At 45.1% G+C, this 25,270-nt stretch overlaps 1 long non-coding RNA gene across 1 annotated transcript; it reads right to left on the bottom strand.

Annotated features, from left to right (window-relative positions):
- Window positions 1-5,090: 5,090 nt before the first annotated feature.
- On the bottom strand, window positions 5,091-13,869 carry LOC112607073. Its single transcript, XR_003115733.1, has 3 exons — window positions 12,662-13,869; window positions 6,749-6,928; window positions 5,091-5,621 (listed from the first exon to the last, which is right to left on the bottom strand). It is a non-coding gene; the product is annotated as an uncharacterized LOC112607073 (long non-coding RNA).
- Window positions 13,870-25,270: the final 11,401 nt, after the last annotated feature.

The raw sequence follows: 25,270 nt of genomic DNA, 5'->3' as shown, positions 1-25,270 counted from the left end.
ACATCTTTTTCTCCTAACTGTTCAATGAAGGTTCCTGGTACACTTTTTTTTAAATTTATTTATTTATTTATTTTGAGATGGAGTCTCACTCTGTCACCCAGGCTGGAGTACAGTGGCGCAATCTCGGCTCACTGCAACCTCTGCCTCCTGGGTTTAAGCAATTCTCCTGCCTCAGCCTCCTGAGTAGCTGGGATTTCAGGCTCCTGAACCACGCCCTCCTAGTTTTTTGTATTTTTAGTAGAGACAGGCTTTCACCATGTTAGCCAGGATGGTCTCGATCTCCTGACCTCATGATCCCCCTGCCTAGGCCTCCCAAAGTGCTGGGATTACAGGTGTGAGCCACCGCACCCGGCCCCTGCTACACTTTTATTGCTACCCCGGGTGGAATTTAGGCGAAATTAATAGTTCTCAACCATACTGCACCTAGAATCATCTGAAGACCTGAGAACAAATCTCAACCCTGAGAAGCTGATGTAATTGGACTGAGGTGAATCCAGTGCATTTGGTTTTGAAAAGTGTTCCTGGTGATTTCAATGCACGATATATTTTGAGAACCACTGGCCAAAATTGTATTATTAACTCCACCCAACAGATATCTTCCTAACAGCAAAAATAATTGCAGCTCTGATTTACCAAACTGGCCTGCAGGTGGAATGGAAAGTCAACAGATGAATTAGGTAGAAATGAGAAAAAAAAAAAAAAATCCTGCTTTTTCTAAGACCACATCTTTAGGGATGGGGCCTAAGAAGTGCTAGAAAGGTGAAATAGAAACAGGCACCCGTGTGTCCCATGACACTGAGAAAAGAAATGAAGTGCCTGTGCTTGCTAGTGAGCAGAATACTTTGCATACCGAAGTCATTCTAGATTTCTCTGTATCTATACACAGTGTGTGCACTTGAAAGTGTGGCATATGGGTTATGTAATATTTTTTGAAATTACACTCTTACCTATAATTTGGCAGTGAGAATGCTTGTCTAGTATTTTAGATATTTCTTGAGTGCATGAATCCCATGTGACATACAATATTCCATCAAAATAAGATCTAGTAGAATTTCTTAAAAATGAAACAGCCCATGGTAGATTACATTCTAAGCTGTGATTATCAGACCTCTATCTGAGCATCAAAATCTAAAGGAAATCTTGTTAAAAATAGACATTCCTGGAAACCACCGTGACTTGCTGTATCAGAATGGGAGGTGAGGGGCTCATAAAATGTCCCATTTTACAAGATCCCCACACAATGTTTATTCACTCAGCACCACACCAGTCTGCTTTTGGAAACCATATGTCTTTTGGGAGCAGGCTCTCTCTTTGACAACATTATTCACAGAGTTATACAGCCTTAAATCCACCTTGACTGCCTACACGCCCCGTGTTCCATATATAACTGGGAAACTGACAGAGTTTCATGATGTTATTAAAGGAGCAAATCAAATAGAATTCAGAAGACGCGACATCAAAGATGGATTTCCCAAGGTGAAAAAAACTCCCCATTACAAACCTGTTAGAAACTGCTTTTGAAATGGAAGTTACTGAAATGGAATTTCTCAAACGGCAAAAAACACCCTTAATACTCTTGATACACATTTCTGAATTGCTTTTCAGAAAGGTTGTGCCAATTTACACCAATGTGCATGAAATGCCCCTCCCCATGGTCAAGAGCACTTCAGATAAATTGCATCTCCTTCATGAATTCATACAGTGCTGGCCGTGGTGAGATGTGAGAGAAATACTCTGTGAATGGACCAACGACTCAGTGAGGGGCAACACCCAGACAGCCATGGGACTTCTGAGCAAGAGAGAAGGACCCTTCTTACCACTTGATTGAAGTGGAGATTCTGGGTAGTGTTCAAGAGAAGTGTGGCTGTCCAACCTGGCCAGGGCGCAGCAGCACTTACATCTCCAGTTGTGGCCCAGAGTTGGGTGATGCCTCTTGTAGAGTAATCTCTGACAGAAGCAGCTCGTCTAGGCTGAGGCCAGAAGCTATCCCTGGGGAGGGCCCCCAGATGGGGTACACGGAATGACTGAGAGAGTAAGAGGTAAAAAGGAGTGGGGCCAAGTTAGGAGTTTCAAAAGACCTTTACTCTAACTTCAGGCATCAGTCATATCAGCGAAGGAGCCAAGTTAGTCCTTATGCCCTTGCATTCAGCTTCCTGGTGCTGTTATGATGCCTCTAACTGCTCAGGACTGTGCCCACCCAGCTTTTCCAAAAGGAACATGCCCTTTCTTGTCTGAAAATGGTAGATTCTAACTGACTTCTTCCATCGAGTGAGCATCCTCTCTCTAAAACAGGATTCTGTAAATAGAACTACTCAGTGCTGGCCATCACCCCAAAAGGATTCATTCCAGAGGTGGCAATGTGTTCCCAAAGTGAAATGATGGCACATTAAGGATTTGCAAAAGTGGTGATCCCAAATCCATTTTGTGAACTTTACTTCAACCCCACTCCTGGCTATGAAAGAGTACAGGTTGAAGAGGCAAAAATAGAGGGTTTGTTTTAGAAAGTGCTATGCTTTGAGTTCCAGCTCCCTTCAAAGAGTTCATTCTGAGGCATTTGTACAAATCTTGTGGAGTTTAAGGAACAATATAGACTGGCATTCAATTCCAATCTAAAAGAAAGCATTCTTTTTTTTAGATTGCTTTATAAAAAAAAGATAGGCATGCAAACCCATATAGGCATGCAAACCCAAGAGAGAGGACAGCCACAGGAACAATTGCCCTTCCAGTATTTGGCACGGCAAGGATATATGAGCTCTCTGTAGGTCAAGAGAAGACCTTGGAAGGTAATCAGGCTGGAGTTGTCTTGAAGGAATACTGTCCAAGAGGGCAGCTTGCCAGAGTGAGGTGCCTCCCAACACAAAGGCCAGAGACTGGGGGGATCATACGAGCTCAGCCAGAGAGTGCATTGCGGAAGTCAGCCTACTGTATGGTCTGGGCTACAAAGCCTTTAAAGCTAACACAAACAAAGGATGTTGGCTTTTTTTTTTTTTTTTTTTTTAGATGGAGTCTTGTTCTGTCACCATGTTGACACCATATTAACCACGTTGATTCAGGCTGGAGGGCAGTGGTGCAATCTCAGCTCACTGCAACCTCCGTCTCCTGCATTCAAACAATTCTCCTGCCTCAGCCTCCCGAGTAGGTGGGACTACAGGTGCACACCACCATGCCCAGCTAATTTTTGTATTTTTAGCAGAGACGGGGTTTCACCATGTTGGCCACGCTGGAATCAAACTCCTGACCTCAAGTGATCTGCCCATCTCAGCCTCCCAAAGTGCTGGGATTACAGGCATGAGCCACCACGCCCAGCTGGATGTTGGCTTCTATTGTAAGAGCAATGGAGGCTGTCAGAGAATTTTGCATTGTGTGTGTGTGTGTGTGTCTGTGTGTGTATGTATGTGTGTGTGTTGGTGGGGGGGTTGTTATGATGGTGAAATGATCAGATTTGCATTTCAAGGATGCTCTGGCTGGAGCATAAATAATGGAGGGGAACAAGAACAGAAGCAGGAAGACTCATTAATAAGCTAGTCAGGTGAAAAGAGCAGGCAGTGAAGACTACAGCACGAACTGCAGAGATGGGGAGCGGTAGGTGGATTCGAGCAATAGATAAAAATCAACAAGTCTAAGTGATTGGCTTTCGGGGAGGGTAAACAATAAGGAGGCATCAGGATGACTTCTTGGTTTCCGTCTTGCCCATGCTGGTGCCTGATGGAGCCATTTACTCAGAGAACACGGGGAAGGGGCCAAGTTCTAGGAAAAAAATCATGTGCATTGCCTTGCTAACTTGGGAATCTGAGCTGCCTTTGAGATATACAAAGATGTCAGGTAGACTAATTGAAGCTTTATACCTGGGCGAGCATTTAGGAAAAAGCAAGAGATAAAGGTAACCTAAGAGCCTTGAGGAACTCCAACGCTTAAAGGCCAGGAAGAGGAGAATGCACTAGAGGGGATGAAGGAGAGAGAAGAGGAACTGTCAGAGTTGCAGGAAAAAAGGCCATGTGCCAGCCACGCCGGTCCTCAATGCTGGCTACAACAGGAAATAAAATGGATGTGACCCTTGCCATATGGCGCTCACAGGGGAGTGAGAAGGTGGATAGTAAGCAAGAAAATCACAAAATTATAAAACTACAAATTGTAGTCAGCGTTATAAAGGGAAACAGAATAAAAGTGAATTGTGGGCTAGGCGCAGTGGCTCACGCCTGTAATCCCAGCACTTTGGGAGGCCGAGGTGGGCAGATCACCTGAGGTCAGGAGTTTGAGACCAGCCTGACCAACATGGTGAAACCCCATCTCTACTAAAAACACAAAAATTAGCCGGGCATGGTGATGCACGCCTGTAATCCAAGCTACTCGGGAGGCTGAGGCAGGAGAATCTCTGGAACCTGGGAGGCGGAGGTTGCAGTGAGCCAAGATTGCGCCACCGTACTCCAGCCTGGGTGACAGAACAAGACTCCATCTTAAAAAAGAAAAAAAAAGTGAATTGTGTGGTAGGAAAGAGCTCATCGTGGATCTGCATTAGGATGCTTATGGGCGGCAACTGTCCCCAGGGAAGTGTTTGGAGAAGGGAAATTGTCTGGCACCTGTTGTCTGCTTTCCCACTGTAGCCCTGTTCTTTTCTCCCCAGTTACTTCCCAGGAGGTGCCAGGGACCTAAAGACTAAGTGTCCTTGAGCAGTGAGTGTCTCTGAAAAGAAGGGAGTGAGGACCTTCAGAATGGACCCAGGACAAAAAAGCCCAGCTGACCATTAATGGGTTGGAAAGATGCTGTCACAGGGCCTGGTCCCATTGGAAGATGTTTGGGCTTTTCTCCAAGGCCTGGTGACCTCCACCACCTGATCTGAGACTGCCCCTATAACAGCAAAGCCCTTGATCAAAGCAAAATGACCCAGAGAGTTTCAGGTATCGCACAGCTCTGCCAAGCAGATTTCAAAGAAAGGCGAACTGAGGTTATCATGGGGATTTTGTGCTAAAGGAACCAGGGTATCAGGTGGCCATGCCTTCTCAGGGCCTGAGCCTTGGGGATACCGCACAAGTTCCCTATCCAGGCTTTCTGAAATACACTGCAGCCTAAGGGCATATTTATTCACCCAAGGTCCGTGTCAGATTCCTTTATTAGGTTCTTTTATTTCTCTAAAAATAAACAGTGCAGTGTAATTCATATACAATCCCATTTAACAAGGCAAATGGAAAGTGCTGTTTTAAAGCAGCAGCCATAGGCATTGTGAGAAAGCACAAAGTGAAGGTGCGGGGCTCTGGAGTCAGACGCACCCTGGCTCAACTTCCAGCTCTGCCCCCTACTAGTTCAGTGATGTTGAGACGGAGTCTTGCTTTGTCACCCAGGCAGGAGTGCAGTGGCACGATCCCGGCTCACTGCAACCTCTCCCGAGTTCAAGCGATTCTCGTGCCTCAGCCTCCCAAGTAGCTGGGATTACAGGCGCCCACCACCACATCTGGCTAATTTTTGTATTTTCAGTAGAGACAGGGTTTCGCCATGTTGTCCAGGCTGGTCTCGAACTCCTGACCTCGAGTGATCCGCCAGCTTCTGCCTCCCAAAGTGCTGGGATTACAGGCGTGGGCCACCACACCCAGAAAATTACATAACTTTTTAATGCCTTCCTTCTTCATCTTTATGGGGATCATAGATTTATATGAATGAATTAATGACACGGAGTTTAAAGCCTTTCCCGGTCTAGCCTGAACTCACCTTTCCAGACTCAGCCTATGATTTTACTCCCTTCCCCCAAGCCACATGAGAGTCCCAGGCTGTAGCCACACTGACGGCTCTGCTACTCCTTCGAGCCATCACCTTCTCTCTTACAGACCACGCTTCCCACTGCCTGGGTTCCTTCACGCCACCCTTGTCAACTGAAATCCCACTCATCTTTCAGAGTGCAAAGTAAATGTCACCACCTCTTTGAAGCATCCGCTGCCTCATCCAAGCAGTCAGCTGCACCTTGCTCTCTATGCCCGTATACTTCCTCTACATCTTCTCGATGATAGTAATAAACACTCAAAGTATGCACTGAGCTTAAGTACTTTAACTATTTTAACTCACTAAATCCCCACAGGAACCATATAACATAGATTTTTATCACTCACCCCATTTTTAGGATGCAAAACATAATGCACAGAGAAGTTAAGTAACTTGCTCAATGCCACACAGCCCACAGCAGAGCCAGGGAACAAGCTAAGCCCTGTGATGACAGAGCTGGTGCTTCTTTTTTTTTTTTTTTTTTTTTGAGACGGAGTCTCGCTCTGTCGCCCGGGCTGGAGTGCAGTGGCCGGATCTCAGCTCACTGCAAGCTCCGCCTCCCGGGTTTACGCCATTCTCCTGCCTCAGCCTCCCAAGTAACTGGGACTACAGGCGCCCGCCATCTCGCCCGGCTAGTTTTTTGTATTTTTTAGTAGAGACGGGGTTTCACCGTGTTCGCCAGGATGGTCTCGATCTTCTGACCTCGTGATCCACCCGTCTTGGCCTCCCAAAGTGCTGGGATTACAGGCTTGAGCCACCGCGCCCGGCCTAGAGCTGGTGCTTCTAACCACAGTGCTACACTGTGTACTCCTTATTCCTTATCCACAGGGTGCGAAGTTCACTTCCCCCATCAGGTGGGAGAGCCAGGGATTGCATTTTCTTCATTTCTGCATCTTCAGATCATAGCACAGTACCTGGCACATAAGCTCTTGCAACTTTCTTCCTCTCACACACCAAAACTAAACTATTGAAGGAAAACCACTAATTCAGTAACATTTACCCATGTGTTCTAGTCTCCTCTTCTTTTTGGCCATAATTTCTGATTAAAAAATACTGCTCTGTAGTCCTGGCCAAGGGGCCTCATATAGTCTCTTTGAAGTTGATGAATAACAATGAACTTCTTCCAGTTCCTTCAATTAAAAAAGGAGAAGCCATTTTTTCCCATGAAGAAGTTTGAGGCCTAAGGGTAAAATAGAGACATGGATCTGTCGTGACACCTTTTTTTCCCATTGAAATGAAGAGAATCTGTTTATAAAGAGAAAAAAAGAGTAAAAACAGAATTCAAAAGGCAACCGGGCTTCCAGAAGGGCCCTCCCTGGCCCAGCAGCTCCTGGAGGCAGTTGTGGAATCTGGAGTTGGAGGAAGTCTTGAAAAGAGAGCTCTTTGAAGGCACAGCTGGCTACAAACCAGTCCCGGAGCCAGCAGCCCAGCCCAGCTCAGCATATCTCAGCCAGAACATAGCTAGGCAGGCCAAGGAATCATAAGAAGGGGATGATATTTTTAAAATCTTTGGCGTTAGCAAAACTGAAGGTTGCCTGACCAGTGCTTGTCTCTTTCTTTTTCCCAGCTCAGTGTCTAATTTGTGTATTTCCAGGATTCTGAACCTTTCCCCAGCAGATCAGGTCTGGGTGCAAATGGTCCCTAAGTCACCCATGTTCCTTAGGCTTTATCCCTCCTTAGAAACAAAAGGTGGAGCTTTGCCAAGATGAAATGGCATTCCATTCAAAGCTCCAAGTCTGGCTCAGTTCAATATGCTCATGAGGAGGACTTTGAAAGTGCTATGGATAATTTTCTAATAAGGCACAACTACCCAGCAGGACTGAGGCCAAAAAAAGAACCATCTTTCAAATGTAAGTTCTTATCAGCTCTGAAAAAAAAAAACAAAAAAACAGATGTTATTTAAGCTAAAGTTTAAATTTGGGCTAAAGCCTCAGACTTGAAAAATGCTTGCAACCAGAATTGGGAGGTGACAGAGGTGAATGAAGGATAGGTGGGGGTGGGGGAAGCACTGGTTTGTGATTTTACTTCCAGTCTGCGGTCACTGAGTTCATGAGTGTGTACACTCTTGGACCTGTCAGTAAGAAAGTATATATTGAGCATGGATGTTATAGCAAAGCTCAATATAGCATTTGGAATCGTATGAGACAGGGTTGTTGCCCTTGAGTACTTCACCATCTCACTAAGGAGAGAGAGAACAAAAATAAGCAAAGATCTTTTTTGAGGACTTGGCATATGGTAGGGGCCTCTCAAAGTCACTTCCTGTATTCCCTTTCAGGTGTTGGAGAGAAAAATGATGTGACCACTAAAGATGTCCCTGGGACAGAGAGGAGCCAAAATTGACCATGGAAAGGGAAAGATCACTGTGGACTTTAGTGGCCTGTGAGACTGGCATGGTAAGAAGACAGCTATGGGTAAGGGAGGCCATCCATGATGAGCTGGTGGAGGAGAGATGGGAGGGCCCATGGTGGAGAGTGGTGAGAGTGAAGGGCAGAAAGCCCAATCAGGGACCTCCAATTCCAGGCCAAGTGGTTTGGTTGAGCCCAGGTTTCAGATTGGAAGCCAGACTCTCTGATGGCTATGGATCTGTGAGTGTGAGAGTGTGTGCGTGTGTGTGTGTGCGTGTTTCTTTTTTGCTTTTATTGGAGTTGATTATATATGTTTAAAGCCCGAATTGGAATGTCTGGGGTCAGGGAACATGTGCTCTTCAATTTTGAATTTAGCTTCAGGCCCTACTTACCCAACTAGTCACTTAATTCGTATGTGTATGTTACCTACCTGTAAAAATTTGAGTTTGAGGCCCCAGTCCTTCAAGTAACAGAGAACTAATGGATATTTTTGGAATGATGGAAATGGTATTTCATGATTAGCAGGGTTGCCAGATAAAATACAGAATGCACAGTTAAATTTGAATTTCAGATAAACAACAAATAATTTTTAATATAAGTATGTCCCATACAATAAAAATTATTCATTTTTAAAATTCAAACATAACAATGTAACTGAGTATCTTGGCTTTTTGTTTTTGCTTTTTGCTAAATCTGGTAATCTGGCTCATGTGGCATATATAAAATTAATGGGAAGAGAGAGAAATGAGATTAAATGAGGAGGTTGTACAATAGTCCCAGAAAGACATGGATAATCCATTCCTTTAACGGGATGGATGACTGGATTGGAGGTGAGAGACATTCACAAAAAAGAACGAGCAGAGCATGCAGCTTGATTAAAGATGGGGGAACAAAAGAAGAGAAGTAACCCGAGGGTTACAGAAACACAATTCACACTACAGCACTGCCGCTTAATTACACAAGATACTCCCAGCCTTGGTTTCCCTGTTACCACTTCTAATGTGTCATGAGGAGTAATGAAGATGCCTTATAAATGCTGCACAAATGTCAGTTGTTATAATAAATGCCCCAGCCCCATTCTTTTCCACATACACTATTACTAAAGCCATGTCTCTTCCATGCTGTCCTTGTCTAATTATTTTGAACACAAAGGTAAAATGCCCCCTTTGTTCCATTTCCCTCTTGGCCCACACAGCTCAAACTTGTACAGTTCCCTGTTCTCCACATGGGCACTTGCAAACACTCAGAGCTTCCTGTCCTTGGCAAATTCACTGACCTTTCCTCTGTTTTTTCAGCACGCCATTGGTAAAAAATGTGTATTAGGACAGAGTTGGGGACACAATAAGCCAGAAACTCTGACCCTCCAGGTGGCCATCAGTCCATGCATAAACACCCTCTGGGTCCTAATGCACTATACCTGGACTTTGTTTCTCTGTGCCCAAACATCAGACACAGACCCCCTGTGCCGATAACATGAGGTGATGGAGCCCAATACTGACCTACCCCTGCTACTTTCTAGCTCGGTGTTTTGTGGCACATGGTGTAACTTTGCCTGTAAGATAGTTTGTTATTTACTGTCCTTTTATTTCAATTGCTTTTTCCTTTCTTCAATGTCAGTTGTATGACTAATTCTTACACTAAAAGTGTCTAAACCTTTTCTTTCTGGATTACAAATGATGGATGCATAAAATGCTCCCTCTGACCTGGCTTTCTTCAAGTCACCTTGCCCCTGCCCTCAGGGAGCTGAGCTTCTTATCTGTCTCCGGAACTCCTGCCAGAATGCTTCACCTTTCCTTGGCCTCTGTTGCCACCTGCAGGAGCATTTGGAGGAGGGTTCCCGGACCCTGGATGCCAGAGAGGGAAGCAATAGGCGGGTGAAATCTTGGCGTTCACCAGACAAAATCTCCTCACCTCTCTTGAGCTCAGGCTCCAATATTATGTGTTTATTTATGTTTATTTATTTGAGGCAGAGTCTCACTATGCTGGCCAGACTGGCCTCTAACTCTTGAGCGCAAACGATCACTGCCGCCCACCCGCCCACCGCCCCCACCTTAGCTTCCTGAGTAGCTGGGATTATAAGCGCGCACAATCATACCCGGCAAAGCTCCAATATTTAATCAGTTGAGTGACTTTGGGCAAATCATTCCTCTTAGCCTATTTCCTCATCTCTAAAAGAGTATTTGAAATCCATAAATTTGCTTTGATAGTGATTGTAAATGGGTCATTCATGTATGTATTCATGAAGCAAACAGCATGTTGGATAAAAATATATGAAAACATAAGAACCTTTTTGAGAGAAAAATCACAATCTTAAGGGGGCACCAGTCAAACCCACAGGAAATTGTCAGTTTGTCTTGATAGACCTATGAACAAAGTGTCACATGGTCTAAGTCATGCCTCTTGTCGGGTGCAAGCAGGGAAAGCTTCACAACAGAGGTGACATATTAATTGGACTTGGAAAACCACATAGGAGTTCACCAGGGCTTGGAAGAACACACAGGAGTTCATAAGGCAGAGAGGAGGGGAAATGACTTTCCAGAAAGGGGAGCAATAAGCCAAAATGTTTTCACCTGCAGACAGTTCCCAAAGAGTGACTGAACTCTTGTATCCTGCAGCAAGCAGGCTTTGTAGGAGAGCAACCTAACGAGAGAGGAATGATGCCAATGTCAAGGGAAGGAGTGGAGAGGCCTGGCCCTCGCAGGAGTCTAGTAGGGGGATGAAGAAGAGGAGTTACCAGGCTGCGAAAAGAACATTGAACCAGGATGGGGAGGTCTGCTTCACGATCCAGGCTCTTCCAACCACTCACTATGGGACCTTGGCTAAGTTAACCACCCTCTCTATGCTTCGGTTTCCTCATGTGCAAGTGAAGATAATAATCCCCACCTCGCTGTGTTGTTGCCAGATAACACATGCAAAATCATTAACAGAGTGCCTGCCGCAGATGTGCTCAAATAGGTCAGCCACTGGTGTTACTATTAGATATGCAGCTTCAGGGACTTATTTTGTCTCACCAAACCTACTTTCCTCGTCAATAAACTGAGAACAAGAGTGTCTGCCTTGCATGCATCAGAAACTGAAGATACAATCAAGTAATACAAGCTGCACAGAATGAGATAATGAAGCCTACACTTTAAAAATATACAAGGCGTCTACTAAACAGAAGGCAGTTTCACTTTCATTACCGTATTTAACTTTTTCTGACAACAACCTTATGAGGTAGGATTATAATGATGTTTGTTTTACATGTGATGAAAGTTGGGTTCCTTCATTTAATAGATACTCTTTGAGCAGGTTCTGTGAACAAGACAAGACCATGGGAACTGTAGTTGAGAAGAGGAAACAGACTGCATGTACACGTTGGGGGAACCGGATCTCAGGGCTTCGCTCGGCTCTGTCTCTACTCACTCTCTAATGATCTCTCCAAGCTCGTGGCTTTCAGTCCCATGCCTGTATCATGGCAACCCATATTTCTATCTCCAGCCCAGCCCTCTCCAGACCTGCGTGTCTGCCCAATCAACTTCTCCACTTGTTTTTCTAATAAACACCTCAAGCCTAAAATATATAACATTAAGCTCTCTTTCCCCTCTACCCCAACATCTTCCAATCTCAGCCAGCAGCACCTCTGTTTTTCCAGCTACTTGGAGTCATCCCTGATTCCTGTCTTTTTCTCATACCCCCACAAACAATCAGAAAAAAAATCTTATACATATATATATTTGAGACAGCGTCTTGGTGTCTTGCACTGTCACCCCAGCTGGAGTGCAATGGTGCAATCTTGGCTCACTGCAACCTCTGCCTCTTGGGTTCACACAATTCTTTTGCCTCAGCCTCCTGAGTAGCTGGGATTACGGGTGCACACCACCACACCCGGCTAATTTTTTTTGTATTTTCAGTAGAGACGGGGTTTCACTATGTTGGCCAGACTGGTCTCGAACTCCTGACCTCATGATTCGCCTGCCTCGGCCTCCCAAAGTGCCGGGATTACAGGCGTGAGCCATCGCGCCCGGCCTTTTATCCTGCTTTCAAAAAACAAATCCAGAGTCTGAGTGCTTCTCTCTACCTCCAGCGCCACTCCATGGCCCGAGCTCTCTTTCACCTGGTTCACACCTGGATCGCGGCCTCCAGTTTGCGCAGTGACCCCTACAGTCTATTCTCCAAACTGCAGCTGGCGTGGTCATGGTGAAAAGTAATGTCCATCTGCTGCTCAAAAACCCACGAATGGCACCCCCATTTCTTTCCCATTAAGGCCAAAGTCTAAAACATTTACAGAGTCTTATACGATCAGTTCCTATCTGCTTTCCTTATACTGGAGGCTGTGAAGCTCCTTAATATATAAACAGTTCTCAGGAGAAGGAATAAAAGGACAGCCACCTCGTCAGCAGAGCCAGTTCACACTCTGCTAGAGACAAGACGAGCTGGGACCTTCTCCCCTAACCCTTACTGCATATGCAAGAGAAGCCAGACCTGCTGGGTCGACTGGAAATGCCCAGTGCCTGAGACCGGGAGGAAAGAGAAGCCATGGGGAGGAAAAGACTGTAAACCTGGAAGACGACGAAGTCCCACCTCACCAGTTAGGCAGGGAGGAGAGAGAGGCCTAGGGCGCTCAGGAACTTGGAATAAGATTGCCCTCTGCGGGTGAAACTGTGAAATATCTCACAGTGGAGGAGCGCGGAGACTGTTCGCACAGCAGCCCAGCGAAAACGTCACCCGACTGGAGGTACGAACGCTTTGCAGACTGGGGGCGCCCAAGCGCATCCCAGACGCGAGGGCAAAGGTCCAAGAGGGCTGTGGGGCTCTCGGAAGTATCCGATCACCTTGAGAGGAGTCCGCCGGGTGTCCGAGCCTGATGTCACTGCACCTTCGATTCCTCCGACGCCCCTGCCCTTACTTCCCAGTCTTCCGGCAACTTCTCCCCTTTGGCCTCCCGTAGGCCTTGCCCCCAGGGAGGGGACGCGCTCCACAGGTGGATTCGCACGTGTGGACCCTCGGCAGCACTTTCTCGTGCAAATTAACAAGTGGCCCTCAGGGTGGAAGCACCGCCCAGCCTTTCCCGGGGAGGTCACCAGGGTAAGGCCGTTCAAGGTCTGCAGGCGCCCGGCGTTGCCGGGATCCTCCCCGCGCGCTGGTCCGGGGAGGCCAGGAGAGGGCGAACCCGTCCCCGACAAGCGGCCCTTCCGGGGGTGGGCTCTGACCTCACCGAGTGGTCAGCGGGTCCGGGAGCTCCAAAGGGTAGGGCAGAATTGGGTAGATAAGGGTGCATTTTTCTGGGAGGAGTCTTAGGCGTCGCTGACTCTGAAAGGCCCGCATCCGGAGAAAGGGAAAGAGCCCCCTCCCGGGAGGAAGGACGAGAGGCTGGCCCGCGGGAAGGAGCCCTGGCCGTCCCTCCAGGCCTAGGTTTACCTCTTTGATCTCACCCTCCCCGTGGCGGCGAGTGCCACCAAAGATGTGAGAGGCCAGCGGGTATCGGGAGAGAGCTGAGAGTCCGCGCCGGCGGGACCCCAGATTGGAGCCGCCGTCGTCCGACGGGCAGACCCTGCTGTAATAGCTCCCGGCAGGCCACGGGAGGCAGGTGGGGCCCGCCGCGAGTCCTAGTGAAAAACACCTTCCTCTTGATTCTCTCAAAGGAGCCCGAGCCCTGGGAAGGGACACCAAGGTACTCCCGGGACTCCGGAGAAGGACAACAGCCCCAACACAGAGTACTCGGCCATCCAACCGCCCTTACCCAAGCGGGGAATCTCTCTCCACCTCCGCCCTGCCGGGACTCAAAGTTGTTTGTCAGAGGAGCCGCCAGGTTTCCTTGTAGCTGGGCACGATATGCACTGTGCGCGCGGGCGCGCGCGCACACACACACACACTCTCTCACACACACACACACAAGTATATGTATTTTTCCAGTTGCCACTGCAGGACTGCCAACTTTCGGAAATAAGCATCCGCTCCCTCTCCCGGGACTGGGCGTGGGGTCACCGAGAGGAGAGGAAGAGACCTTGCGTTTGCGCTGGGCCTGCTCGGTGCCAGGCCATCCCAGGCTTCTGTCTATCCTGGTTTCTGGTCTGTGCGTTGTGGGCAGCAGCATTGGCGTGTTGCGCCGGAGGGAGCAGGCTGAGCGAGGCTCCAGAAGGTGCGCAATAGCCGGAGAGGAAAGGGCGATGCTGTCACCTGGCCCCCTCCCTGAGACTCCATCCAGCCCAGAAAAAGGAGCTGCTTTCTCCCCCACCTACCCCAGGAGAAAATAAACGGTCGCTAGCATTTTCCTGCGTCTTTTAATTTTGACAGAACTGTTTTGGGTTGGCTATTGTGGGCCGGGATGGAGGTCTTCTCCTGCCAGGAGCAAACCTGCCCACACCCAGGCCGGCAGTGGAGTCAGCCTTGCCCCAGCCTGCCCTCCCGGGAAACAATGCCCCTTTGTCGCTCGCTCTCCCGGGGCTGATCCAGCCCCTCCCCTTAGCTTAGGGCTCCCTCCCGTTAGAGCATTCCAATGATAGCCACAAGTCACACTCTTTGAGGTCTCTGCCTGCCAAGAAAACAAAGCAGCCCTCCTAATCACACGGAGGGAGTGGAACTTTTCCTGCCCTCTATGTGCCAGCCTTGGCTCCTCCCTGAAGCCCTGTCGAGAGGGCTTATTAGGTCACTTATGTTTTGTACCTCGCATGAAGTCCCACAATCAGTAGATTATAGAGGGGGGCACAAACCCAGCAATGTCTGACATAGAGAAATTACACATACGTACATACATACATACATACATACATAGTCTTTCCACCACCCAGGATTGAAAATTAATGCTGTTTTTGGCATTGTCCCTTATCCACCCAAACCCTCCAAAAGGCTGGCTGGCATTTGCTTGACTCTAGTTCTACCTTCCTCAGTACATAACATCTTCCCACTCCATCCATCATCCACCTCCCTCTTTACCTGTCCCACCTCCTCGGTTGCTTGGTGGCACCAAGGGTCACAGTGAGACTGTTTTGGGGGACCTGGCCTCATATGCCCCCTGCCTCCTCGTTCAGTTCTGAGAGGACAGTGCCTGCAGGATGGTCCTTTTCTTTTAGACTTTGACTTGTTAATCCTCCCTCAATGCTCCTGCCAGAGTCTCAGTCCCACTGCCAGGACCCAGGCGGACTCTTCCCTCCCATCTGTTCTGCAGAAGGGCAGAACTTTAGGAGTGCTATGAATAATGGCATTTTCCCTTGATGAACTGTTGGCAGCACCGATAGGGGTCCACACAGCCTAGAGCCAGTCCTGGTTTGAGTGTGATCATTAAAGGCGCAGGGCAGTGGATGCTGGCTGTGAGGTCACTAAGGGACCATAGTCCTGGGACTTGGTTTCTCACTGTTTGGGTGCAGCAGGAGGGAACATGTGTTTTGGCAGCTTGCAGGGTGCTTTGGCAACATTTTAAAAATTATTGCCCCCCTTTCCTGATAAATGTGCCCAATTCCAGTTCCCCCTTCCCTCTTCCCTTCATTGTTTTTCTTCTCTTTCCTATTTCTTCCCACATCCATGGGTTTTCAAGTGGTCCTTTGGCATCTCAATTTCCTCTTCCGAAAAGCTTAGGATTATAGTAATCCATAGGGTGGTAATACAAATTAAGTGACATAGCATGTATTTAATAAATTAGTTTCATCTCGTTATGTTTTCTCATTTTTTCCTCTTCCCAGTTGACTTCGAATTCTCCCTACTTTTGCTTCTGCCTGTTCACAGAGACTGGAGATGAGGCTGCATCAGGCAGAGACATAAGGGATGGAATCTGGGGAATGTATGGTTCCTTTATTTCATTTCACCCTCTTTGGACTTTACCCTTTGAAGATGACTATCATTATGAATAGCTGTTAACGTCTGATTAGTTAATTTTCTCCCACCACTGACCTCCATGAGTGACTAGCTCCTGAATTATTTACTTTTTGGAACTCATCATTGGGTATATGGTCACACAATTTGGAATCCTAGAGTAAAATATTCAATACTGTAGGTTGATTCCATTTGGGGCCATGTCTGAACTCAATGACATTAAAAATGTACCAGCCTGCTCTGAAGATTCGTCCGGCAGGTTATCTAGAGGGACTTGCAGCATTCGTCTTAGCGCTTTGTCTGGGCTAAGAGACCTGGCTTCACCTTTTGAGGATTGTATAGTAGTGAGGGCCCTGAACATCCTAGTCTTTTGCAGGAAAGAATCTTCTTGTCGAGAGCCTAGACCGGCTGCCCTTACATGTCAGTGCTTTCTCCCCTCTGTGATACTCCCTCCCTTTACACTTCAGCCTTAATCCGGCAACCATTTACTATGTTGCTTTCTACGTTGAAAGGGGTGGAAATGAAAGTGCAGACTCTGCATCCCTGGTAAGACAACTCTGAAAGGCTATCCTGGCTTCAGAGCTCTCTGGGGGCCTGCTGAATTACTGTTTGCATCACAGCCCACCTTCTCCTTTGCCTGATCCTGCATTTTCCCCTTCCCCACATGTGTTCCCCCTGAGCACTTTTTTGTTAACTTCCTGCATGCTACTGTCATCTCAGAGACTGATTCCTGAGGAGCTCAACCTACAACATGGAGCTCAGTAGAAAGCACATGGAATGTGGACTGAGACATGACTGTGTTCAAACCCTGGCTCTGTCGCTAAGTGGTTATGTGGTTTGAGGCAAGGCATTTAATCCCTCTAAAGTTCACTTTCATCTGGGGGAAAAAGATAACTGTGAGGATTAAGTGAGTTTATATATAGTGTATGAGTGCCTGGACCAATGAAGCAGTGCAGCAGACGTTAGCTCCTCCTTCAGTAATATTTATTGGCATCCCAAGTGTTACTAGAATTTATATTTCCACTTTATAAATTTTACAAGAATTTATATTTTCATATTCTTGATACTAACACTGCATTTTGAAAGGGGTGACTCCTTCCTTATTAAAATTTTAGAACACTATCCTAAGTGAAGTATAATGGTTACCAAATTAGAAGGCATCTGGATCTGGTTGATCTTGAACAAGTAGGTTAATCATATAACTTAGCTAAGTCATTGTGAAATTTCCTCATGTGTAGAAAGAGATATTAATAGTAACTACTGTGGCAGATGGCATTTTCCATAAATGCCTACAAAATACTTTCCATCTCAGCTGCTCTTCAGAAATGACCTTGCCATTCCTCCATCAACAGATGAAATCTAATTCCCCTTCCTTTGCATCTGGGCTGGCCTCAGGGACTTACTTGAGCATTGGAATGTGGCAAAAGTGACGGTCTGGGACTTCCAAGGCTAGGTCATACAAGCTAAGTCATTCTGTGTGGGTCTTTTGGGATGCTCCCTCTTCAAACCCAGCCACCATACTGTGAGAAGCCTGAGCACTTGGAAAAGCCACGTGTAGGTGCTCTGGCTAACAGTCCCAGCCAACAGCAAGCATCAACTGACAGCCGAGTGAGCCCTCCTGACATCCAGCACCTTTGGGCCTTCTGACAACTGCAGCACTAGCCCACATCCGGGACCCCAAAAAGAATGGGAATATACTGAGCCCAGTTAGTATACAAACGAAGACAGATAATAATAAATGGTTGTTTTAAGCCATTAAGTTATGGAGTGGATGTCATGCAGCAATAGAAACTAAATCACTAGCTCCTAGGGTTATGTGAAAATCAAGTAAGACAATGCATGCTAAGTGATTACTAAAGTGCTTGGTAAATGATTAATACAGTTGCAGAAAAAGTAAGCTGATTATATGGGGAGATAAAACATGGGCACAAATAACTGCAAAATTAAGCAGGCATGATCTGAATCAATATTTAGTGGGCACCTATCCCATGTCAGGCTCTCTATATAATCATAGAATCTCCAAGTAGAACAGAATTTGGGAGCTATTCTAGTTCAACCTCCCACTTTGTGAGGACGTTTTTTCTTGAATGCTTGTTTAATACAACAATTATTTATTAAGCTCCGCTCTGCACCAGAAAGTGTGGTAGATGGTAATGTCAGGAGGTGGGATAGAAAGAACTAAGACACAGCCCTGTGCCAGAGGCAAACACATGGACAGCTTCTGCCCAGTGTCATATGTGCAGGGAGAAAGGATACGAAGAAGAGGGATGCATTTCCCCTGCATGGAATGGGGTGAGTCATCTCACTGTTAATTCTCACTGTTAATCAGCTCTGCTGATTCAGCTTCCTGGTGCTCTGGATCCTGCTGATACGTTTTCTGTGCATCAACTTGTATTCTGAGTGGCAGTTCTCCAGCTCTTTGCCTTCTTGCTCCATATCCCAAAGTTGGCAGTTTACACATCCACTTACCATCTCTGTTCAAAGCTGACCCTTGTCAAGGAAGGAAGGGTTTACCTGGCTCTTGAACACCAGCCTGTGGGCTCTTTGAGGCCAATGCCTGGATCTTGTTCATCATTGAGGCCCCAGCTCCTAGAGCCAGCAAAATAAAACAAAACAAAACAGAGAGAGAGAGAAGAAAACAGCCACCAAACAAATGCATCTCATTTTGTGTGGGTTCAGAAAAATGCCGGAGATTCCTTTAATTCAAGCTTATTTCAAACAACTACATCAGGGAAAATTAGCAGTGTAAGCTGCTTTCTCAAGCTTCATGAGCAACTCTAAGTGTTTAATAGGCTAAGGGTTTAATAGGCAAGTAAAATCAGTTAACAAACAAACAAACAAACGCTGAAGAGTTCGAGTCCGTTACAGCCAAGTAGTTGGCAGCTGCTACAGTTATGACCTGTCATAGTTACCCACATACAGCCATGTTTTATGGCTTCTTAAAATTATTTTTAAAAATATTTCACAAACCATGGGTTTCACACAAATATAAGGGTTAGAGTTTCAATTTTAAAAAATAAACTAAGTTTGGCGTCACATCAGAGAAAGCTCTGGATTTCTCCTTTTAAGAAACAGAGGAGGTGACTCACCAGAGCAGAGGAGTCATCTGAATTGGGCCCTTTATTCTCAGCCTAACCTGCTGAGGAGCATCATGTACAACTCACAAGGTACTGGGAGCAGGAGAATTTGCATGGATAGACAAAAGTTTGCTTCATTGCTCAGTTTAAGGTTAAAGATAAAATAGTTTTCAGGGGTAAGGCCTGCTAAAACAAAATCTAGACAGAACCTGAGAGCTTCTTCACTGATTAGTTACATTTTCATTGTATTCAAAACACCATCTCCCTCAGTGGTGATGGATGTAGTTTCCCACTATTTAATAGTTGATTTTTTCTGTGCTCTTCTCATATGATCAACCTAAGCCAAACAAGGAAAATTGCTTTTCCTCTTCCTTGTGAAGAAGGCAATGTCATGTCCTTACATAATGTTAGCATTTGGAGACAACATCCATACAGTATCTAATTTCTCAAAGTGAGTAACTTTGTGAGTCTTCTATAAATGTACTGAAGAGAGATGTGTGTTGGTGATTAGATCACCTCCCCTGTCTTCTTTATCCAACCCACAGCTTGGAGTTGGAGCTCTGAGTGGAGCCGTGTGAAACTCTTCTCCAAGGAGTAATATAGCTCAAGGGGCTGTGGGATGTGAGCACTCTTGACAGTATCAGAAATCTGCAGCTGGACATCACACCCTGCCTCCACAACCTGCCAGTAGAGTTAGGAAGGAGGGTGGTGACTGCCAACACCACCACTGGCATCAGAGCAGCTATTACAGAAGCACTTTTCCTATATCCTCTCCCTTCTCACCACACAATGCAGTAGCTGGTCCTAAATGAATCATTCTCCAGGGCCACATTGTTCTGGGAATGTAGAAGTAAACAAGCTAGAATACAATGACACTTGAAAAACTGATCAGAGGGACAACTTGATCACGAGTTCCTCAAGGATGGGTTCCTCATCTGACTCAATCTCATCCCTGCTGACCAACGTACTGGAAGATCAATGGATGGCTTCTGGGAAGTTGGTTAAACAGACTTCGAGGATGACGGGAGCAAAGGGAGCTGCAGGAGGCAGTTCAGGCTGCCAGTAGACCCAGAGTCCTTGATCCTTCTCCAAGGAACATTGGACATTAACCAGGATCAGCCTGAGCAAGAGAGAGTGCAGTTTTCCTGTCTGTACCATTTTGCTGTCAAACTGGCAGGGCTGTGAGACTCCCTGGGCATGCCCCCTAGAGGGGATCCAGCTCCAGCAGCTTGTGATCAGCATTGCTCGATCTCTGTTTTCCTGAAAGAGACTCTCCACAGTCCTTTGAAATCAAACCTCTCTAATGGGGGCTGAAATTACTCAGGGAAGCCAGGAGTTGAGCATCTATCTGCAATAATGGTATTGCAGGCCAGGGATTGCAACAGATAGACACCCGCATTCTACAACCTCACCTCTAGTCAGAGTGGCTGAATGCATTTGTAAATCTGAATTCTTTCCTAAAGATAAGTTTTTTGGTAACAACTTTGCATTTTCCCTTCTCAAAATGAGAACTCATATTTGGAAACCCTTTGCCCATGAAATTATTTTTCTGGCGATAAAAAATACACATAAAGAAAATATGTCATATGGGAAAGATTACATTCTTAATCTGCCTTTCTATAAACTCGTTCTCTTCAAAAAGATAAACTGTGACTTTATATAACAAAAACACAATGGTGACAGTTTTCTTCTTAGGCATTTCTGTGAGCTCTATGTATATATTAAGGACATTAGTTCTTTGTCTATCATATTATTTGCTTATCAGTCTTCTCCCGACTTCCCCAGCCACAGTATATAGGCAGTTGGTACAAGCACTGTAATAGCGGGTACATGACTATGCTTTTGGTCTACTCTTTGTGCCTAATATACAGTCTGGTGGGCATGAAGGTTCAACAAATGAATATTAACCATAAACTCTAGAAGGCAGATCATCCTAGGTTCTGCAACCTAGCTGATAACCCTACTCTTATTTCACTAGGTTTGTTTTTAGAAGCAAAGGAAAAATATTTGCATTGAAAACTCAATCATAAACACCCTCTGTCATATTCAGATAGCACAGAAAATTCTAGAACAAAGCACCTGTCTCCTAGCAGAGCTTTGTCTGCTTTGAGATTGAGAATACCTGCAGAAAACACCTAAGTCATTTATTAAAATACTGAGCTGAGAGAGTCATTCCCTTGTAGGAGAAGGCTCATTTGGTTATCGCTGTGGGCTCTGGAGCAGGACTTTGGTATGTCAAGACCCAAATCCAGTTACTGGCTGTGTGACTTTGGACAAGGTAGTTAACCTCTCTAAGCCTCAGTGCCCTCCTCTGTAAGCTCAGAATAAAATAGATGTACAATTTAGTACAGTGTCTACACCTAAGTGTACAATTCATTGTAGATATTCTTATCATTATCATTATGATTATGATATTACTCAAGCCGTGGAAACAGCAAATCCAGTTTCTGGAGACTGCAATGATGTCATTCCTCACACCCACTCAGACTCCAGGAGGCTCATCCAGTTTCCCACCAAGTAAGTCTACGCCTTTACTGCTCCCTTCTATAAAACACTAGGATAATCATGGTACATAATAATGCCTTTGTGTTTATAGGGCATGATCACATCCATTTTCTTATTTGACCCCCACAATAACCTTGTTATGGTAAACAAGGAAGATCATGTTATCTCCACTTTAGAAGTGAGGAAATAAAGGGAAAACAAGCTGAAGAGATTGGCTTAAAGTACTAAGAAGTGGAGTAGAATTTAAAACAAGATCTTTCTCGCTGTGTCTCTGGGTGGAGTAGAAAGACCATTGGCCAAAAGGAGCAGCCCCCTATTGGTCAAGTTTTGCTGCCATCACTGGGACCACCAGAGTGGGGAGCATTTCTCCTCCATTTTTCAGGATTTTGGATCTGCAGTTTGCTGCCTTTAAGCTGCTGATGTCAGTGTCTTATCTTGCCCAAGATTATACTGACAGGTGTTACTAGGAGATGTCTGGCTGGAGCAAGTCACACTATTTCTACACATACACACTGACATCTTTATATAGTTTACATATCATTGACATGCTCACCAGAGGCAGCTTTGAAGGGAAAAGGAGATCTCGAAAGGGCATTAGGCCAGCTGGAGTAGACGGATAGATGGCAGGGATGGAGGGGGCTTTTGCTCTGTGAAAGGCCAAGTAGCTCCATCTTCTAGAGGCCAGGTCTGAGCTTTGAGCACTGAGGTGACTGACTGGAGCACTTTGCATGCATGAGCAGCAGCTCTTGTGGGTGATCCCCTTTTGCTCTAGTTAAAAAGTGGGGGAGGTTTCTCCCAAACTACCTGGCCCAGGGCAGTTATAATGGTCTAAAATCACAGAACCAACCCTGGCTGTACAATAGAATCATAGGTGATGTTTTTAATACTTACAGATGCCAAGGCCCCACCTAAACCAATTAAATCAGAATCTCTGTGACTGAGATCTAGGCATCAATATTGTTGTTTACAATTGTACTGAGGTATAATTGATATACAGTAAACTGCACATATTTAACAATCAATTGGATGCACAGTGACATAATATATATCCTGACTCTTCACTATAATCAAGATAATGAACATATACAATATCTCATAAAGTTTCCTCATGCCCTTTGTAATCTTTCCCTACTTCCCCATCCCATCACCAAGAAAACATTGATCTGCTTTGTGTCACTATAGATTAATTTACATTTCTAGAACTTTTTACAAATGGAATCATATTGTATGTTGTCTTTCTTTTGTCTGGCTTCTTTAACTCGGCATAATTTTTTTGAGATTTACCCATGTGATTATATATGTCAGTTCCTTTTTATTGATAAATAGCATTCATTGTATACCATACTTTATTCAACTGTTGCTGGACATTTTTTTTTCTGGTTGTGGACTGTTACAAATAAAGTTGCTCTGAACATGCACATTGCATGGTATGTCTTTGTATTGATGTATGTTTTCTTTTCTCTTGGATCAATACCTAGGAGTGGAAAGCCTGAATCATATGGTGGACATAAGTTTATCATTTTAAGACACTTCTAAACAGCTTTCCAAAGTGGTTGTGCCACTTTACATTTCCACCAACATTAAATGAGAGCTCCGGTTGCTGCACATCCTTGCCATTCTTGCATGGTCTACCTTATACTACATAGTGAGTACAGTTGGTCTCAATGTGATTTTAAATTGCATTTCTGTAATGACTAACGAGGTTCAGCACCTTTTCGTATACTTTTTGCTATTTGTATATCTTCTTTGTTGAAGCTTATATTAAAACCATTAGGGATGGGACCCCAACATTAGTTTAAAAATCAATAAAACCTCCCTGGTGATTCTAACATGCAATCAGGATTAAGCATCATTGTCTCATTAGAAAACTGAATGCAAACCTCTCATTTTAATCACATGGAAACTGGGAGATTAAGGTTATTTGTATAGCAAGAAAAATTTCAAGACAATAAAATCACTCCTAAAATAGTTGTGGACATTACAGAGCGAGTTCTCCTGCAGACCTAACTGTATTATTTGCATAAGTCAGACAAGTTTTACTATTGTCTCTGGTAAGACTTAGTGATATAATTAACTGAATTATTTGTTCCAATCTGATCATTTATCATTTCACTTAGTCACAAGCACTTGTTCTACAATAAATTTTGAAGGAAGTGCATTATTTCAACTAACTTTGTGACAGTATTATGACTATAGTGAAATGGAAGGGAAAATAGCCTCAGGGCTTCCACATATAGAGTTGACTACACAACCCTAGAGGGCTCCCTTCACATAGCAGATATGAAACTTGTGCATAACTGTTACAACCGTGTGCGGGTGACTGAACAGCCTCATCTCTAAAATCTAGATTCTGGGTCTCACCTTCTAATTGTGTGACCTTAGGAAAGTCAGTTGAATCTCTGAATCTTGGTTTAAAATAAAATGGGTATAATTAGTGTTCACAGAATAGATGTGAATGACGTGAGATCACATTGGGGATCAGCAAACCCAAAAGGCTACAGGAGCCAGGTAAGTAAGTTAAAGGAGCAAAGTGGGTCAGATCAGAGAGGCAATAGAGACACGATGGAGACTGTGACAAACTCTAGGGTGCTTGCCCTGTCTACTCAGCTCTAGCTTGTTATGGCCTTGAGGAAATGCTGGCCATAGCTTCTGTTCTTAAGAGAAACCAAGCACATCTGTGGTTCTGATGCGGTCCACTGAAACATGAAAGAGCTTTGCAAGTTAAAAGCCACCTAATAAATTTAAAGGTATCATTATATGTCTTAAATAAAGCTGTAAGTCAGTCTATGAGGGACTATTGTGGATGTCTATCTTGCATCTTCTCCTCTGTCCTTCTGATGAGAACTAGCAACACCATCATAGGGATCCATAACCCAGTCTGGGTCAATCATCTTACTGCACCCACCCAGCCACAGTGATTGACCCAATGATTGCATGTACCCTGCTAGGAAAAAGAACCTTCCTGGGGATTCTCCTAGCCAGAACACAGGAGCTTTCCTTCTCCAGATACAAGACCATCAGGGTGAATATTCAGAGCTCCCTGTGCTTCACAGTGTATGAAGAAATGTCATTCATTCTAGGTGAGAATGAAGACAACACAGAGTTGTTGATGACGGATAGAGTTCTGTCATTATGTGAGTACCTGATTCAAGAGGCCCCTTCTAAATTCTTGTTACATGATCCAGTAAATTTGGGACAAGGCTAGTTTGAGAGGGGTTTCTATTGCATGCAAGCAAAGGTATCCTAACTAATGCATTCTGCCATCCAATGGCAGAGGATGAGTTTGCATTGATTTTCAACACATCCTGTGACATCTGATTCACAGATAGAGGTTGCAGAGCTTAGAGGTGAGTCCAAGACAGGAGATGGAAACATGGTATTTCAGGGAAAGCTAACCAAGGCTGTGCAGAATTCTCTCTGCTGATTTGAATACCACAACCTGAAATATTTTCCAGATCTGAAAGCTCAGATGTGGGCTCTGCTGAGCTTCTGGAAGCAATAAGGCTCTAAGAAAAGGATTCACGCTAGGACACACAAGAGATTAAGGACAACACTACAATGGCATTTTATTAATTTACATTAAAAATAGAGCTAATATATAGACTGCAGCACTCCCATTATCATCTTACGTACATTATGTTCTTAAGCTACACAGGAAGCCAAAACATAATCAAAAACCACTTGTTCAAGTTGCTTTAGTATAGCATTGTCAAGAGAGTTTGAAATCCGTATGTTCAGTGTACTTGGTCCATAGAGGCAAACTAACATAGAAAGCCAGGTCATGAGCGCTAGTCACAACAGCAAAGA

Source organism: Theropithecus gelada, chromosome 14 (genome assembly GCF_003255815.1).
Source record: "Theropithecus gelada isolate Dixy chromosome 14, Tgel_1.0, whole genome shotgun sequence".
In the NCBI taxonomy this organism is placed as follows: Eukaryota; Metazoa; Chordata; class Mammalia; order Primates; family Cercopithecidae; genus Theropithecus; species Theropithecus gelada.
The sequence above is the reverse complement of the archived record's forward strand: the minus strand, read 5'-3'. Positions and strand labels throughout refer to the sequence as shown.